Source organism: Trichosurus vulpecula, chromosome 3 (assembly GCF_011100635.1).
Source record: "Trichosurus vulpecula isolate mTriVul1 chromosome 3, mTriVul1.pri, whole genome shotgun sequence".
Classification (NCBI taxonomy): domain Eukaryota; kingdom Metazoa; phylum Chordata; class Mammalia; order Diprotodontia; family Phalangeridae; genus Trichosurus; species Trichosurus vulpecula.
Window position 1 is genome coordinate 230,511,108 of NC_050575.1, and position 14,482 is coordinate 230,525,589.

General features: G+C 42.1%; 1 protein-coding gene across 4 annotated transcripts in view; it reads right to left on the bottom strand.

Moving 5' to 3' along the window:
• HPCAL1 (hippocalcin like 1) overlaps positions 1–5,867 on the bottom strand; it is a 192,379-nt gene extending 186,512 nt beyond the window's left edge. For 2 of the 4 annotated variants that reach the window (XM_036751487.1, XM_036751488.1), the window contains exon 1: positions 5,612–5,867. The gene's annotated coding sequence lies outside the window, so the exon portion shown is untranslated. Of the gene's footprint in view, positions 1–4,095; positions 4,115–5,600 lie in introns of those variants that run through there. The other 2 variants (XM_036751489.1, XM_036751490.1) reach the window with 2 other exon arrangements.
• Positions 5,868–14,482: the final 8,615 nt, after the last annotated feature.

The window sequence follows — 14,482 nt, forward strand, 5'->3', positions numbered from 1 at the left end:
AAACAGATCAAAGGGAAAGGAAAAATACCTATATGTACAAAAATATTTATAGCAGTTCTTTTTGTGGCAGCAAAGAATTGGAAATCGAGGGGATGCCTAACAGTTGGGGAATGGCTAAACAAGTTGTGGTGTAGGATTGTGATGGAATACTAATGTGCTATAAGAAATGATGTGCAGGATGGTTTCAAAAAAACCTGGGAAAACTTAAATGAACTGATGCAAGGTGAAGTGAGCCGAACCAGGAGACCATGGTACACAGTAACAGCAATATTGTATGCTGATCATCTGTGAATGACCTAGCTACTCTCAGCAATACAATAATTCAAGATAATTCCAAGGGACTCATGATGAAAAATGCTATTCATCTCCAGAGAATGAACTGATAGAGTATGAATACAGATCAAAGTGTACTATTTTTTTTAATTTTTCTTTTTTAATCTGTTTTCTTTTGCAACATGGCTAATGGAAATATGTTTTACGTGACTGCACATGTATAATTTATAGCAAATTTCTTTCCTTCTCAAAGAGGAGACAAGGAGGGAGGGAGAAAACTTGAAACTCAAAATTTTTAAAATGAATGTTAAAAATTGTTTTTTACATGTAATTGAGAAAAAATACAACAGTTTTTGAAAAAGAAATTGGGGTCATTTGTTTAGTTTGTTGTTGTGCAGTCAAGGCTGACTTTTCATGACCCCATTTCAGGTTTTCTTGGCAAAGATACTGAAGTAGTTTGCCATTTCCTTCTCCAGCTCATTTTACAGATAAGGAAACCGAGGCAAACAGGGTGAAATGACTTTCCCAGGTCACACAGCTAGTAAGAGTCTGAGGCCGCATTTGAACTCAGATCTTCCTGATTGCAGGCCAGGTGCTTCTACCCACTGAGCCACCTAGCTGCAGTCATTAGTTTATTATAAATTTAAAACAGAATTAATGACATGTTAGGGGGTCAAAATTATTTTAACTTTTGATTACATTAACAAACATTTCAAATACATGTATAAAAAGGATCATCCATAAGGATCAAAGTATAAGCCTGCCAATCTTCTCATATCTCTCCCATCTCTACTCCAGGCCTTGGCTTATAAATTGTCACTGTTTAAGTTGTTTTGTTTCTTTCATAGTATTCTGAGAGGCACATTAAGTGACTAAGGACTAAACAGGTAGGAGTCACATGGGTAGCAATGGGAAGGGCCATGATTTGAACCCAGGTCCTCCAATCTCAAAACCTTTCCTCTATGCCATGCTGCCTACCTTCCTCTATACACAAGTAGAGGTTTAAGAAATGTTTACTGAATTGAATTATGAAAGATCCACAAAGATATAAATATATACATCAGAATATGTGGCAAACCCAGTGGACAACATGGGAGAGTTTTGTCCCTAAAAATACAACATGCCCATAGTCATTACATTATGACTTCCCAAGCACAAATGACATCAAGCAGTACTGACAAATTACTTTAAAAATGCATAATCCTCATCAAGTCTACACTTGCAGCTCATGAAATTAAAGCTTTTTTCCACAACCACACACACACACAAATTAGGTATGTCTCAGAGTGATCAGCTCTAATACAAATAGCATACCACTCTAAAGGTAACCCGAGTGTCTCTTACCTGTTGGAGCCTGGATCTTTCTACAAGGATTCTTCATTATCATTGGTTCATACCTAAGCTCAGTATCTCACCACAATGATGTCTCCCCAACTTCTTAAATCATTCATAACCTGGCTTGCTGAAAGACATACAGTGAGGAAACAGAGCTGCCTTTTCTAGGAAAGGGAATAAGAGGAAGAAAGGAAAGTGGGTCTTGGGCCTAGAATCACAGGCATCATCTAGTTCAAACCAGTCATTTTACATGAGGAAACAGAGGTCTAGTGAAAGGAAGTGACTTGTCCAAGGTCACAAGAACTTGTTCACAAGTAATATATTCAATGTTACAAAGTCACTAGAACCTAGGATTGCTAACTGCCAATCAGGTGTTCTTCCTATCATTCTACAACTAGACTCCTTAGGTTTAGAGGTTCTCTCTGGCCCACAGGTGTAAAACTCCACCCCACCCCAACCCCCCATACACACACACCTTCACCACGTTGTCTACAAAGCCTCTGATTAAATATCTCCAGTGACAAGGAAACTCATCTCATGGTGCAGTTTGCACAAACTAGAAGAAAAATCTGGATCAACAAGCATATTCAATTCACTCTCAGGTTGATATATACAACCATATCAGCCAGCACAAATAGAAACCATAAGCTTTTATATTCCAGATTCTTGTATTTCTACTTGAGCATTGAAATCCACCAAAGTAACAGTATATCCAGAGGACTGTCTATATAGCATCATGGTACTAAAATCATACCACTGCAGAACTTGCTGGAAATGAGCAGGGTTTTCTGGCTAACCTTGTTATAGAGAGGCTTGATAAATGTTTTACGGAGATTTATGTTATTCTTTTTCCTACATCTACCAGACTAACTCTCAGTATATTCTCAAAATGTTCTCATAACAAAGTTGATTTCCTGTTTCATAAAGAGAAAAAAAATTGATTCAGACAGAGGACAGTGATGGAAAGGGGCACAAAGTCACACCACAAGTCAGTGGCAAAGCCAAGAATAGAACACAGCTCCCTGGATTTTCAATCTGGTACATTATCTACTGAAACCACCAAGCCTCTCTATAATTACGTGTTCTTTTCCAAGAGAGCCTGCAGTTGAATAGAAATGGATCTGGGATCAAAATACTGATTTGCTTGAAACAAAAGCCTAGTTTCACAAGAAAAAAGCCCTTGGTCTGTCTTCAGTGCTGTGAAAGACAAGCTAATTTTAAAAATTTATTATTATTGAATCTGATTATCTGATTATGGGTTTGAAAAGGACGACTCACAGATGCAAGACCAATTTTCTCCAGAAGGATACAAAATTATTTTAGAAATCAGAAATAGATGTGTCACTGCCACCAAATCAAGGATTGGGTTCACATATCACCCACAGTCTAAGCTTTTCAGTCCACTCTAAAGTTAAATTACACAAAGCTAACAGAAGAGATTTTTGTTTTCAATCTCAAAAGCCACAAAACATTCCAGCTTCCCTGAAACCATTTACTATGAGGATACTTATGACTTGGGAATCAAATCTGATACCGCAGCAAAACCAAGCTGTTAGTTTCCAACTTGTAGTCATGACACGGATGACAAGCAGATCATTTTGAAGCTGTCTCAAATATGGGGGTCTGCCATTCCCTGGATCCAATATGATTTGTTTGGGTATCTTTTAATGTTCTGCTATTTGTCTTGAAATTGCTGGGATGAAGGAAGGGAAGAGGCCAGTGGAAATGGGGTTAACAGCTCATCCCTGAAAGCCACTGAAGGTCTCCTGGTAGCATCAGGTGGTAGGAGCAGTTCCCAAGGGAGAAGCACACCTCAAAGCTGAGGTAGATCGTTACCATAGCTTTACTTTCCAATGACAGTAGGAAACAGTGAAGCAGAGTTGGCAAGAGCCTGTGTGTGTGAGAGAGAGAGGGGAGAGCTAATCTTGGTAATGGTTTGAGGCACACACACTCAGCAGAGTGTAATTTTGTGAGTGGGAGGTTTCAAAACTGAAGACTTAAAACAAATACATAATGAAGATATGGGTGGTGAGGGGGTGTCACATAACCACCACTCCCCCTTTCCTGATCAGTTGAGAGACTGACCTGTTTCAGGGATGGAGAGTGAACTAGAAGAGGACAATCCTAACTAGGGAGATTTTGGTGAGAAAAAGTCACTAAGCACAGAAAAAAAAGGAGGAAATTTGATTCTGATGGGAGGAAATGGGAAGGGCATTCAACTGTGACTAAGAAATGGGGCCAAGCTGAATTGAGAGGGGCTCAGGCAGGGCTGACTGAGTCCAGTGACCAAGGTTGCGCAATCACAGTCCCACTTGCAGTCATTCACTGCCAGTCTCAAACATTTCACAAGCCTGAGAGCATTCCCATTTGTTGAGCTAGAACGTTTTTTGAATTACTGCAGTTTTCTCCCGAGACAGGAGAGGAGACTCTTCCCTGCTTTGCCCCAAGAAAAACCACACTAGACCCTCGGTAGCGTGAGTTACCTACCACGAGGATGTATATCTCCCGGAAGAATTAACCCTGTGCCTCCCCACTGGTAAGATTTGGGGACCCGAGAGGGCAGTTTCTCAGTTTTAAGCCCAGGCTGAAAGTGTACCAGGAGGTAAAAGATTAACCAGGGCTTAAAGTTTCCCAGATCCTGGGCCCTCCCATTAAATTAAAGAGGCTGAAGCTACCAAATAAACACAAAATGAAAATCCCAGAACCAATCAGTCACCATAAAGCAAAATAAATAGGCTTTAGAAAAATGGAAATAACGAACAAAGATCAGTGAAGTTTAGCTTCGAGATCTACCCATTAGCACCGAAATGGGAGCATGGGGGGTGTGGGAGATTAGGGAAGGAGAAAAAAGCTAGGATACCTCCCACCACCACCACCACCCCCCCACCACCCCCAGCTGCAGAGAGATGGAGGGATTGAGGCTGGTCTCCAGCAGGCAAGGTTAAGAATGCAAGGTGGCAGTACTAGCTCCCGACCCCATAAAGTGCAGTCAAGCGCCCCCTCCCCTTTGCCTGAGAATTCAGAATCGTTCATCATTCTCCACCTGCCGCGTTCAAATCTCAAGGAAACCATGGGGCAAGACCTCTGAGAACCGCCTCCCCATCAAGAAATGGAGAGCAGCACCCAAGGATCACGGTTCCTTTCACCACCACTACCAAGGAAATTCCCACAAGGCTGGGAGGTTTGAGGAGGGGACCTCACGCACAAACTCAGCAACCAAACTGCGCTGCAACCTTAGATTCCCTGGTCTCCTCTCTCAGGCAGACGGTGAGACGATTCAGCCCGCAAAATTCATTCTCGGGGGAGAGGGGTCTCTAGTCCCTGCACTGTGCACAAGAGAGTAGGATGAGGCCAGGCAAGAGGAGTCATGGGGAAAGGGGCGTTCAAAGAATTCATTTCGATCAGCATCTATCTAATGCCTGCTGGGCGCAGAGCCCGGTACTAGACAGAGAAAGATACCCAATTCAAATCATAGTGTTAGTGTTTGTTAGGGACCTTACAGATTGTGCAGTCACAGATCCTCACTTTCCAGATGGGGAAACTGAGGCCCAGAGAGCAGGAACGACTGGCCCAAGGTCACGTGGCTAGTTGGTGACAGATACAGCATTCAAACCCAGGATCTTTTGCTTCAAATCCAGCTCTCTACAGATAAAATACGCTCCCTGCCCTCCGGAAGCTCACAGCCTAGTGTCGGGATGAGGCTCAGACGCAGATAACTCTAATCCACAATATTTCATGCTAGGTGAATTAGCGAGGTTCCCAGGCAGGGAAATGCGCGCCGTGGGGTGACGGATCCTCTGACTTACTCTGATTTTGGTAGGGGTCTCCCTAGCCTCGAAGATGCCCCTCAGCCAGCGAAACCTTAGCGAGGGACAGAGAGGGGGTGCCAGACATTCAGAAACAGCTTAGCCTAACCCAATACACACACACGTACATACACACACACACACACACACACACACACACACCCTCTTTTGCTTCCAGCTCCTTACCGGGTCCTTACCAAGAGGCAGCAGGTCCCCCAAGTTGTAGCTCCCGCTCCTGCTCCGCCTCCGGCTCCCGGTTACTGACGGCGGCACTGGGACTCTACTCCTGGGGCTGCGAGGGGCGACGTGGAGGTGGCGTCCGCTGAGCGCCCAGCTAGCAGGCTAGCAGCGCTGGCCCCACTCCCGCTCAAGCCACCGCTCCAACTCTGCGCTCATCGCCACCGAGGAAAACAAAAGGAAACCGGCGGAGAGAAAAGAGGAAACGAGGTGGAGGCGCATGGGGAAGGGGGAGGGAGGGAGGGAGGGAAGGAGGAGGCGGTGGCTGGGGGGCGGAGAGGGCGGGCGGGAGGATGGCCGAGAGGGCGGGGATAGGGGAGAGAAGCCGCTACCAAAAGGGACGGGAGAAGGCAGGAGACGGAACACTTTGCGCTGAAGTTTGGTGCTGAATCGGAAGAGAGGGGAGACAGAGGACTGGGAGAGAGGAAGGGACAGGCAGCGATCACTCCTTAGTGACCCGCCCCTCCAGCCAAGAGCCCTAGGACTGGCCCGTCATTCATGCCCCCACCCTTCCCAGACCAGATTCTATTACGAGGGCGGGGCTGGGATGGAGGAGGCACCACGGTTGGACCCCTCCCTCCAGCGCGCGCCTTATGGTCCTTCCCCCTCCCTTCTCTAGCTTCCTTTACCTCCGACTCCTCACCTGAGGACTGCGGAGGAGGGAGGAGGGAGGAAGAGCGAGGCAAGGCAGAGGGTTGGGGGGCGACCGGGGCAGGTGGTTCCTGTAGCGCCGGCTCACTTGGTACGCGCCTGCCCCGCCCCTGCCCCGCCCCCGTCCCCAGCCTCTGCACCGAGCCTCTGCAGCAGGCAGGAAGTCCTGAGCTGCCTGGCCCCGGGAGCTGGGCGAGGGGCGTGTTCCTTGAGTCTAGAAAGCGAGGAACACCCAGCGAGAGCTCTCCAGAGAATAGACCAATCCTCCTCAGGTTCAAGGTTTGTCTCCCCAGTGCCCACTACGCACTTGAGTCTGGGAGTCTTAGCTTTAAATCCTAGCCGTGTGACCCTTAGACAAGTCATCTGGCAGTGCCTAATTTCTTCATTTGTAAAACGGACATCATTCTACTTATATCCTACTTCACAGGTTTGTGAGGATCAAATGAGATAAGCTATATATAAGCGCAACTCAAAACTTAAAGCGATATACGTTAACTATTATTATTAGATTCCGGAGGTAAGATGGTGGTAGACCGTTGTGTCAGGCGACGTTCACTTTTCATTCTATCCCCGAGGGCTTAGCACATAGTAGGTGCTTGACAAATGGCAGTTTTTTTGCCCGCAGGCATAACTGTGTGCTTGAAGGACTGGATTGAAAGAATGAATGAATTCTACTCCTGACTCGGATATTTACATGTGTCACCATAGATTAATTGGTTCACCTTTGAGAACCTTCCTTTACTCACCTGTAAATTGGATCTAATAATACTTTCACGACCTAGTTCACAGGCCTGTTGCAAATATTAAGGTATTATACAAATGTGTGCTATTATGAATAAATGTTTGATGACTTGAAGGCAGTTGGAAGATGCCTTTTATTCACTATGCCTCCTAGCTCCATTGGCCCCCAACCCCCTCTCCCCTTCCTTAAGAAATACAAAGTGTCTTCAGAGAATGGCTTTTCCTTTTCTCCCTGCTTCCCAAAGAAGGGAATAAGTGAGTCATTTGTGGGAATAAATGGGCAAGACAGATTTAAAAACCCATCCTTTCCAGATTCTTTGTGTCACTCTGAAAAATATGTTTGTCTTCTTAGGAGAGTACAGATACATACACTATCCTTTCCCTATTTCCACAAAAAGAGCCTTAATTTCTGAATAAAGTTTCAAATCCATGGTTTGTTACTTGGGGGAAAAAAGCTTAAATTTTTAGGATATGGAACTACAAGGAAAATTAGAGATCACTTCAGGGTTTCTTAACCTAGAGTCCATGAACACACACACACACACACACACACACACCCACACACCCCTACACATATATATGTATATATGTATATACATGTATGTATATACATGTATGTATGTATATATGTATGCACGTTTATGTTATATATACATACATACACATTTGTAGACATGTATATAATTAATCCTATTTCGATGTGATTGGTTTCTATTGTAATTTTATTGTATTTGTATTTGTATTAATTGTATTTTATAGATTTTAAAACATTATTCTGAGAAGGAGTCCATTGACTTCAAACTGCTGAAAGGCTCCATGACACAAAACAAACTTTAAGAACTTCTGCTCTGGTCCAAGTCCCTCATTTTACAGATGAGAAGAAACAAGTCCAGAGAGGTCAGGTGTTACCCAGGGTCACACTGTAAAGGACAGAGTTAGGATTCTAACCCAGATCTTCTGATTGCCAATCTAGTATTGTTTTCACCCCACAAGATGCCTCTTCGGCACTATCTTTCTAGTGTCTCCAAGGAGAAACTCTTAATCCAATTCCTCTCTTTCTGCAAAGCCTCTGGTGGATACACTCGGGGTTTTTTTATTTTTAATCATTAAAAAACCTATTACATTCAAGGCCCAGCATCACCTTTGTATCCACTCTGGTAGATATAAAGATGAATTAGTAGTAGGGGTTGCCCTTGAGGTTACAAACAGTCCAGTGGAGGAGAAAAGTGATATACTGATATACAACAAGGACTGAAATACAAAGAAGAATGTGACTGAGTGCATCCTTCAAGGTGCTGCTCAAATGCTATTACTTCTGTGAAGCCTTCCCTAATCCCTCTGACTTCCATCCCTCCTCTGAACTCTCATAGGACTTTGTATCTCTCTTACCCATTCTCCCATAACCTGCCAGTGTATTCCAATGACCTGTGTACATGTTGTTTTCTCTGCCCCAGCAGGGGAGCTCCGGAGAACTGAGATTGTGGCTTATTTTTATATCCTTAGGGATATAAACAGAGAACTTTGGACGGAGTAGGTAGTCAATGAATATTTGCTGATTTGCCAAATTAACTGCTTTGCCCAGCATCACGTAACAGCAGACCCAGAACTACAATTCATGCTCCTGGCTCTTTACAGCTTGCTCAGGCACCTAAATAAGTACTATTTGATAATTAATTTTAACGCTATGACTAAATTCAATAAATTCACTCAGTCTAAAATCAGTGTGGTATAATGGAAAAATCACTGAATCTGGAGATTAGACTGATATATAATAGCACTGTAACCTTGTGCAAGTCTCCTTTCCTCTCTGAGCCTTTGGGTTCCTTGTCTGGAAATGAGCAAATTGGACTAAATGATTTCTAAGGGGTCCCTTCCAGCACTAAATTGTATGAGGCTATAAAGCTCTTAGAAATAGAAGCTACAAGCCAAGCGTTTGGGAAAATCTGTGATCAGTTTGTTTACATGGGCTACTTTTATTTTCAAAGTAGTATTTCCCTTGTAATTACAGAACAGATGAATGTAGCTGTAAATAAAAAACGACAACAACCAAAAAAGGATTGATATTTGTCCCTAGCAGATGTTATGGCTGCTTCAGTTTTGGCCCATAGCATCTCTGCTCAGTGTGTTTTACTAGTCACAGAATGTTAAAAGTTAAGAGGAATTTAGTGTGAACTTAGCCCAAACCTTTCCTGAATAAGAATCCATTCTAACCTAACACTCATACCTAACAAGTGATCAAACATCTTTTGTTGGAAGATTCTCAATAAGAGAGAACCCACTCCTTCCTGAAACATTCCATTCCTCTTTTATATAGCTCTAATCACTAGCAAGTTTTCTTTATATGAAACCAACATCTGCCTTTGTAACCTCCACATTGCTCCTCTTTCTTTCCTTTGCGGCCAAGCAAAACGAGTCCAATCTTCTTCCACTTGATAGTCATTGAAATACTTGAAGTTAACTATTGTATGCCCCAAATCTTTTTCAGGCTGAACATTCTCAGTTTCTTCAGCCAGTTTTCATATGGCATAATGTCAAAGTTCTTCACTGTATTGGATAGCCTCCTCTGGAAACTCTGGCTTAGCAATGTACATCCACAAACATGGTGCCAGAAATCAACACAACACTCCAGACGTGGTTTGACCAGGGCAGAGTATAATTATCCTACCATCTTGATAGTGTGTTTTAATGTAGTCTAAGATTGCATAAGTTTTTTGTTTTTTTTTTTTTTTTTTGCAGCTATATCATACTGTTGAATACTATTGAGCTTTTAGCCTCCTAAAACCTCTGGTTCTTTTTTTTTTAATGTATGAATTGCTAGCTAGATAAAGACATCATCTTACTTTTGTAAAGTTAATTTTTCTGACTCAAGTGTAAAACATTTATCCGAATTAAATTTCATCTTATTAGTTTCCTGCAAATATCACAGCCTGATTCGGTCAGGAACCATATTGGTTAACCCTCTCATTTTAAGTCATCTGAAAATTTGAGAAGCATATTATCTATGCTTATGTCATCTCTGTCACTGACAAAAGTGTTAATCAGCACATGGGACCCTACTAGAGATCTACTTATAGGTTGGTATTGAGCCATGAATGACAATTTATTGGGTCCATTGAACCAACTTGCTATGAAGCCACTGCTCTGGGTGACTTTTCTTCATCAGCCAGTGGCTTATTTTGGGTGCTGTGAGGTACTTTGAATGTTTCAAGATCTCCCTGTTAAACTTCAGCATGGATCATGCCAGTGTTTTTATTTTTATTATTGTTAGTATTGCAACTTACTGTGTGTTAAAAGTGCAAGTATGACCTTATTTGGGGCGGGGGGGGGGGAGGGAGAGTCCTTTCCCAAATTGAAGAAACACTCGTGTTAAGTTTGTTTTATTGTAATCCTTTTATGATTGCTTTTTAAAAGTAATGGATAGAGAGCTGGACCTGGAGTCAGAAAGCTGAGTTCAGATCCAGCCTCAGACACTTACTGGCTATGTGACCTTAGGCAAGTTGCTTAACCTTTCTGCCTCAGTTTCCTTAAACGTAAAATGGGGATAATAGTAGTATCTACCTCCCAGGGTTGTCATGAAGATAAAATGAGTTAATATTTGTAAAGCAGGTTGCAAACCTTAAAGTTCTATATAAGTGGGGAAGAGAATAAGCATTTATATAGCACCTATGTGCCAAGCTCTGTGCTAAGAGTTCGTTTTCTTCTTTTAAACAAATGTCTCATTAGATCCCCATAACAACCTTGTGAGGCAGGTGCTACTATTATCCTCATTTTACAGTTGAGGAAACCAAGGCAGACAGAGGCAGATTGACTTGTGCAAGGTAACACAGTTCATCTCTGAGGCTATACTTTGCCACTAAGCGCTATTAGCTAACAACTATTATTTTCTTTGAAGCATTTTCTCTTGTAGACTCATAAACTTGCTTGTCCTGAGAACAGGAGAACATTTCTGCCAAGAAATGACTGAGGGAAGGGGAGGGGGGAGCTTTTCCACTGCCCTAGAGCAATCCAGCCTCAAATGACACTATTGTCAAAGACTTGGTATTCTACCTCCATACAGACACTTGGAGAAGGCTGTTGGAGCAACAGAAATGCCCAGAGTGTGCTCCTCCATTCATGGAAGCACCAATTGGGGTGGCCTTGGTAGTTGGTGCTTCTTGTACTCACTGTTCATCCCAGATGTAATTCGTCTCTTGTTATAGTTCATATGCATCAATAAATCCTTCCAGAAATATATGAATTGTGTGTTGGTTTTTCTTTTTGTCCTCAACTTTTAATAGCACTGGGATAACTTTTGTTTTTCAACCACATAGATAATTTAGAGAACATTTGACGCCAGACATTGGGAAAAGGGCGGGAGAGATTGATCACCTCTTCTAAGTCTTGGAATTAGCACCATGAATCTAGAACATCTACTTAACTGCTTTGTTGTTCAGTCATTTCAGTCACATCTGGCTTTTCATGACCCCATTTAGGGTTTTCTTGGCAAAGAAAATAGTGAAGTGGTTTTCCATTTCCTTCTCCAGCTCATTTTACAGATTAGGAAACTAAGGCAAACAGGATTAAGTGATGTGCCCAGGATTACACAGCTAGTAAGTACCTGTGGTTGGAGTTGAACTCAGTTCTTCCTGACTCTAGCCCAGTGTTCTATCCACTATGCCACATAGCTGCCCATTAGCTATCTCAAAGGTCTGTCTTTTCCACTAGAAATAATTGGTACAACCATACACCATGACAATACCCAACTGATGCGGGAGCACACTGAGTCCTCAGAACGAGGTTCACTAAATCTCCTGTCAACATTCAAATCCTAATATATTAAGGAGGCATCTTTCTAATGATATAAGTCATGAGCCTCTACCAGTGTGCTTCTCCGCATAATTATCAGTTGATATAATTAGCCAGCCAGACACAATTAGTTTTAGAAAGTGGTATTTTACTTAGGTGATATTCTAAGAAGAGTTGGCATAAAATATTCCCCCAAAGATCTATGCCACCCTCCCACCAACACACAGGAATCCAGGGGAATGTAGACTCAAATTTAGAGAACACATGGAACAAAATATGGGTGTGTTAGGGTCCAAAGGAGCCAATTGTTAAATTTCCAGTGTGAGCATTTATACCTCAGAAATCTGCAAAAGCTTACAAATCATGGCTGAATTTGTTGTTTTTTGAATATCCAGACTTAAGAAAGTGATAGGGAAATGTTAATAATGCAAATCAAACTTAAAAGTATGTCATGTGTATATATCTTTTTGTTCTGAGAGTCACTCATTTGACATTTACCAATATACCCCTGCAAACAAATGGGTAACTCACAGGTCCTGGTTTGCTGCATGTTCTCTTCTCTTTTTTTGTGGGGCATCCACAAAGTCCCCCTTAGTCATGGTGTAACTTCTGGGCTTCTTGTAAAGTCTTAAAGCTTCCTTTCCTCAGTGTGGCTAGCTTGTCCTTGGGTCCTGTGTATCAGCTATTCCAGGGACATCACTAGGACTAGAATACATAAGAAGATGAGAAGTACAAAATGCTATGCCCTTCAAAGTTTCCAAGGTCCTTCTATTTCTTCTCTAGTCCAGGTTGGAAGGGGGTGAGGCAGCAAGATAGTGTCTTCTTACTTCAATCATGGGCTGAAACTATTCTTTCTCCTCTAGCCTACCATATGCTCCAATCCACTATTCCAAATTAGCTTGATGGCTTTAATCAAGCCTGACATGCCATGACTAATCTCTCAACCAATCTGAACAGACTTCCTGTCGTGCCTTGTTGAAATGACTTTGATTGACTGATGCAGTGGAGGTATCTAGGCCCTTATTCACACCTAGTTCACACCTCTGATTAATCTGTTCAATAAGAGATTTAGTCATTTCATAAAAGCATCAGAATTCAGTGGGGGTAAGGTGATTGACTCAATAGAGTCCCCTTCCCACACTTAAACTTGTATCATTTTATTTTCCTCCACAAAGAAAAGACCTACTATTGAAATCATCATGGTCCTTTCTTCTTACTTGTTTATTGCGGGGAAATTATGAACGGAAAAAAAGTTATTAGGTCAACTCAAATATAATAACTCACATTTTTGTAGTACTTTAAGCTTTTCTCATAGCAACCAAATGAAGTAAATAGTGCATATGTTATTATTCCCATTTTTCAGAGGAGGAGCCTGAGCCTCGGAGAGATTTTAAGTGATTTGCCAAGAGACACCCAGATAGTAAGAAAGAGAGCTAGGATTCAAATACAGGTCTCCTGATTCAAAGTTCAGCATTCTTCCCATTACGCCACAATGTTAGAAGTACACTGTTATATGCAGGGATATGCTGGTAAATGTTATAAATGTTTAACCCGCAGAAATGTTTAACCTGTCCAAAAAAATGTACATGATACACACTTTAAAATTTAATCTGCATTATTAACATTTTCTCTATCACTTTCTGAAATCTATACAATCAGCAAAATCAAGACTTGATTTGTCATGTCCGTGGATATCCATGGTGTAAATGTTCACACTGAAAATTTAGCAATCAGCTCTCACAAGCAGGTTTGAGCTGGCTCTAGCACACTCCTGCTTGTACGACTTATTCTTACACCATGATGGATATATCTTATTGTTAAGATTCTATGTCCTATTTCAAGGAAGTGTTAAATGACTTAGTGGTTGATGGATTCTCTGGCTCCCCCTTTTAGCTTTCTTCTCTTCTCCCTCCTCTGGACTAGAATGACCAAATTAAACCATCAAGTTCACTTTCCATATAGCCACACTTCCTGATTATTTCTTCCTTCTACCACACATAATAAAACAAATCAAATTTCTCCTCCTCCTTTTTCTCTTCCTCCTCATATCTTTTTCTTCTTTCTCTTCCCTCCTTCTTTCCTTCATCTCACCCAGAAGTATATTGGCCTCTCTTGGTCCTGATCCCAATACTGATAATCAAAGAAGCTATTGCTTGCTGCTTTTTTTTTCTGATCTCAGCTGATTTGCACCTCCTTTCACAGCCTGATGGCTGTGTGGACATGTGACATGTGGACACCCAGTGGACTTTGACCTACTGCAGCTCAGAATTCCTAAACTCAAGAGGTCCACTAGCTCCAGAGGCTAGTTGCAATGATTACAGGCATGTGCCACCAGGCTTGGCCTGACCTTTCTGCTCTAAAGTTCTCTTACCCTTCACTAATCACCCTTTCTTGGAATAATATTGACTAACAGGGACCATGTCCTTTCTACTAGGGTCCAAAAGTTTTTCCTACAAGACCACAGAACTGCTTTTCTTCTCTTCATTCTATACCTATCGTGCCTCCCACCCTGCCCACCAAAGCCAACCCAACTTTAGTCTCAATCTTGAACTAGGTAGTACTGATGAAAGAAGAGTTATCCTTGAAAGTCAAGGATATTTGGCTAATTCTTATCCTTTTATGCCTATCATTAAAAAAAAGAACTCTCTCTGAGG